Raw genomic sequence first — 5,660 nt, forward strand, 5'->3', positions numbered from 1 at the left:
AAGTAAAGATGTCTGACCAGTCTTGGTAACTGTAGTTAATTGCAACGGATGTACTTGCGTGTTAAAAATAAAAAAAGCAATTATAAATAACGGAGTTGGAGAGGAATGATAATTATCTTGTGTAAGGCTTTGGTTTGGTCACATCTTAGAGCTTACATAAATGTTTCTTCAGAGTTACAGTATTCTTTCTTGCGAAAAAGTATGCAGAGATTGTGGTAAGTGGAAAGATGTAGTCTCTGCCTACCCCTCAGGAAAAAAAGGCGTGATTTTATTTATGTAATAGGTAAACGTTGTTTTGCCATACAAAAAATTTTTGAAATAAGTTCTACTTAAAAAAATGTTAAGGGTGGACAACCCTTATCACTAAGGGGTATGTAAAATAGATGATGGCCGATTCTCAGACCTACTCAATATGCTCACAAAATTTCATGCGAATCGGTCAAGCTGTTTCGGAGGAGTACGGCGACGAAGATTGTGACACGAGAATTTTATATACATATAAGATGATATATTTTTCATAGAAAGCAGTTGGACGACTCGCCAGCGAAGTAGTAGTCGCCCTACAAACTAGACTGCACTAAATTAGAACGAAAGCTGTAGGCTCCCCGGCTAAATGCGGCGGAAAATCTATTCAGAGATAAACTCGGCGCTGTTAAAAGGTGAGAGAAACTTACTAGAAATTCAAAGATGTTTCGTCTAAATAATATTACGAGTATATATTCTAAGTTGTATTTTCTTCGAGAAATGGATGTGAGTCAATCCCCACGGGAACAGGAGATAAATAAGATTAGTTTAACGCTGGCGCTGCAGGCATATTCCTGAAGAGTATTTGAGGTATTTGAGGTAAGAGACATAATTATCTAGCAGACAAGATCATAATTATTGTTATACGCTTCCGTAAAGAAAAGATTTTTGAAAATAATTACTGGAGCATTTTAAGCAATACAGCTGAACGTGGCCTTTCAGTCTTTTCAAGATTCTTGGCCCTGTCTACCCACTATGTCATGGATAAAGTCGTGATTATACTCATACGAGTATGTGTGTATGTATCACGGCTGAAATAGCAAATTCAAAGAGAATAAAAAAGACGTTATATGACATTTTAATAAAATATTTGTCCTTAATTGATGATTGTGATCGACGCAGGCGCCGCCGCGCCGACGGGAACTTTAGGTAAAATTTCTGTGAGAGTTCGTAAGGAGTTAAATTATCACATTGGCGATGCTCTTATGGTGAAAAAATTGTGTGGAAAAAATAAATTATGGCAACTGTAAAGGTTGCGGAGATTCACTTCGTGTAAAAACGTGCCTTACCCAAACCAGGATCTTGGACGTAGGCGAAGGCCAGGTTCTTCTCCAAAGAGGGGAGACTCTCTTGCGGGGTAGACAGATCGAATAGTCTCAAAAAAAGCCAACAGGCCACGTTCAGCTGTTTGTCTTAATGATAGAATTGAGATTCAAATAGTGACAGGTTGATAGCCTATCGCCTAAAAAAAGAATCCCAAGTTTATAAGCCTATCCCTTAGTCCCTTAAGGGAGAACACAACTGGCATTAACTCCAAGAAGACTCCGAATAACAAAGGGATTTCCATCAAACATGTTAAAAGCCACCTGTATTTCTGTATATTGTTTCGAGTTGCATTCTCAGCCATTATGCAGCGAAGCTAGGACATAAGTCCGGTGTTTTTTACCTCTTGAATTATTTAATCGTAAACTGTATATTGGCTGCAAGGCATTGTGGTCGATAGTGCTTATGCGCGCGTACGCACATTGAAATGTCCAATATAGAAAGGCTTAGGTATATAGATAATTAATTTTAGCCCATAATTTTACCATAAGATTTTTCAAAAAAAGAACACTTGGAAAATTAATCCAGCGGTGCGAGAAATCGTTGAATTTTACAGTCTAAGTGACACACACAAGGTTTTTTCTTCCTACCCTGCACAGAATTATAACAGTTTAGTTGGCACAATAATATCAACACAAACTACAATATGGATGTCGTTATGGAAGCGCCCTTATAGTGGACCCCTTATTGATCATACTAGAAGTAAAAGCATAGTCTATGATGAATGACTTTTCCTGGTTTGTGTTTCCTCCGATACAGACTATTTTTCTATACATACTTGTACCTTAAAGCCGCTATTAGACCGTTCGATAATAAGACTGTCTTAGTTTTAGAATGAATAGTGTAATAAGAGTTAGACAGACAGTTAGACTCTAAATTCCGGCTGCAAGACTGTCTTACTGTCGACGTGTCTGAATATTGAATAGTGTAATAAGAGTTTTACTCATATTGAAGTGGTTGAAGTCCAATGAAACTTACATCATTTTTGTGTTCCTAATAACAAAGGCGTAGATTTGAAAATTCAATTTTGAAAACTGATTCTGATATAAAAGAAAGAGACAGATGGTATTCTATTTTTTATCAAATCCTTATATCCTTCGGAACACATTCAAATCTACCGCTTGTTGTAAAAACCTTGATTGATACATCCTACTGGTACGTGAAATATTCTTTCTTGTAAGTTAGGTATGTACTGTACATTAATTGACAGTTGAATCGGCCGGCACGAATTAATCGGGCGTATTGAATTATTTATAGGATACAGTGCGAGTGGACGAGTTGGGGGGAGGTGTGGAGGGGGAGGGGGAGCAACAGGTCCGCATTGTGCCGGGATGCAAGGGATGAGGAGGCTGTAGGGCTGTCACAAACGGGTTAGTATTTAACTGATTGTAAACTTTCAAGTGACATTCTACGAGAACTGTTAATAAATAATGCAGGTATTAGGCGCGCACGCAACATGATTCGAAACGTTCGAGATGTAAATAAAGGTACGTACGTTACCTGCACGATTAATACTTGGGTTTGTATTAGCCACGTGTAAATTATGAGAAGTATCACATAGATTGAGTTGGTTACAAAAATAATTTCCAAAAATTCGAAATTTTTTCGATTATATGACATATTTAAAGAATGACCGCGGATATTCTTAATTCAGCCCCCGAAATAACAATCGCTGTCTTGTTTCCTGGGCGATAAAAACGGCGTCGCGCCTGCCATTTTACGGGACTGGAGTCGGTGTTCCGCCACTGAATCTGTACGATATCCACTTGGCGAAGATAGCGTCAGCTTATCATAAAAAAATATAGAAAGCGATGAAAATGATGCCAATATAAATATATTCACAATTTTTTTAAGACAACAAGAAATGTATTACACAAGTGGCATTTTATAGATCCCAGGGTTACCAAACATTTCCGAAAGCGCTTTAGCTTAGTCTGATCCTCACTTACCAACTTATATACCACCATTAAAATATGTTCAATTAATCATCAAAAAATCCTTTGAATTTTTTGCGTTGGCACCCCTACGCGTCGGCGGCAGGGTGCGCGGGCGCGGCGGCGCGCAGGAATGCAGGCTCTTGTTCGTTTTGGGGAGCGTCTGCGCAGGTAGGCGCGCCGCCCGCGCTCCCCACACCCGTTGCTAGGGAGGGATTAAACTCGACTTGTTTGTGCTGCGAAATACGATTTTTTTACTCGACTGTGCATGTGAGAGGGTTGTGCTTTTCGCGAGTCTGTATTTTATTGGCATGTTATACAGAAAAACAAATAAATAAAATATAATTGAAACATAAATAAAATTTCGCTTGTCTTAAGATAGGAACTCGTTAAAGCACCAAAGACTGAAGGTCCAACATAAACTGGGTTCTCAAAGCGAATAAAAAAAGGACAAGGGAAAATAAATCACCGGCGGAGTGTAGACCACTGTAGCCCTTCGTTATTTTTTTACTCGCACACTCGCTGGAGGTCAGAGTAGTAAAAGTAAAGTATTGAGTCGAAAAAAAAAGAAACGATCGCTCATGGGAGCACAATCCAGGTCATAAATGGTTCGTCCACGATGACTACGCGCTTGAGCTTCGAAAAATAAATTGGAGAATTTTAATTGATAATGAATTGTTATTTAATGAAATATTTTGCTAAGTAATTGAATGATTTGTATAAGAAAACAAATGATCACGATCTCTGTAACGTCATAACAGAGGCCATTTGTTTGAAATAATATTACCTAACTCTCTATTAGCCTAATAATTTGTTTATCATCTCCAAGAGTTCCCAGTTGTACCCTCCTCCGATATGCTTCGGTGTGTGTAGACAACCATGGTATACGCCATAGCAACGGTGGCCATGATTTTGTTTTGTTAGTGAGATGTCAAAAATAATTTTTATTGTCAAAGGTTCTGAATTTATATGTTGAATAATATAGTGATTTTTAACTGATTATTTCTCTCCTCTTTTCTCCTTATATCTTCTGTAGGAATTAAATAATTTTATAACTATACTTCCTACAGTGTGCCTCTGCTTTCCACTTTGTTCGGTTTTCGACATCCTCGGTTTTCTTCTCTCATTGATTTATGGACCAGTCCTGACTACCTGGGCCTGGAGGAGGTGGTATATTAAAAAAAACTGTTCTCCAGATAATCTGCACGCTTTTTATTAGACGTTACCGTCCGACCGTACCAGCATTTTGGTGCTAATACATCTTTATATATTATTAGCTGTCCCGGTAAACGTTGCTTTTCTAGTTAAAAAAAATACATTAAGGGTGGTATGAAAAATAAATATTGGCCGATTCTCAGACCTACTCAATATGCTCACAAAATTTCATGAGAATCGGTCAAGCCGTAACGAATATTGTGACACGAGAATTTTATATACATATAAAAGATACGGTCACTTAAAAGTAACCTTTCATACGATTGGGTAGACTAAGCTTTTCATTAGTTTAAAAGTCAATTGAAAAACGCTAACATAAAGAGGAAGAGAGACTATTAGAGGATATAAAAAAAGAGTCAATTGGTCAATTTCCAACCTGAACAATAAATATAGGTAGTAAGAAGTAACATAATAATTCTAGCAATCAAACCCGCCTTACATTGTTGCGGCTTATAACGTAGAAGCGCGGGTCGACGCCAATTTTACGATAATTGTTGTTTACAGCTCAGATAGCGGATAACTGCAGATTGCATAAATAAATTTACTGATTTTAATATACAAATTAGCTGCTAAATCGGAATACTGCTGCAGTTTTAAGTACAGCCTGATTTGAAGAATGTCGACTATATACTGAGTACATACATATGTATAAAATCACGTCTATATCCCTTGCCGGGTAGATAGAGCAAACAGTCTCGAAAAGTCTAATGGGCCACGTTCAGCTGTTTGGCTTAATTATAGAATTGAGAATCAAATAGTGACAAGTCGCCGTCGTCATCTCTTTCCTATGGATGTCGTAAAAGGCGAGTAAGGCTTATAAACTTGTGATTTTTGAACTTCTTTGAGGCGATGTACTGAGTACCGTACAGTTTATGTCCAAACTTTATACCTTGGGATGATTCGAGCTCATTTGAGTAATAGATTTAATGTTAGTGTAAAAATTATGGAATGATATGAGTTCACGCGATGGATTGATAAATGTATACTTGTAAAAATCGTTCAGAAGCCAATGTAAATCAAATTTGATAGACATAGTGAATGTTTTTTGATAAAATGTTTTCTTTTCAAATATTTGCAACTGCAGATGCAATGCAAGATAATCTTACAGACGAGAAATGGTAGACGTAAAATGTGAGATTTGACATTTTTAATTTTAACTTAAAA

Source organism: Amyelois transitella, chromosome 3, assembly GCF_032362555.1.
Source record: "Amyelois transitella isolate CPQ chromosome 3, ilAmyTran1.1, whole genome shotgun sequence".
NCBI classification, from domain to species: domain Eukaryota; kingdom Metazoa; phylum Arthropoda; class Insecta; order Lepidoptera; family Pyralidae; genus Amyelois; species Amyelois transitella.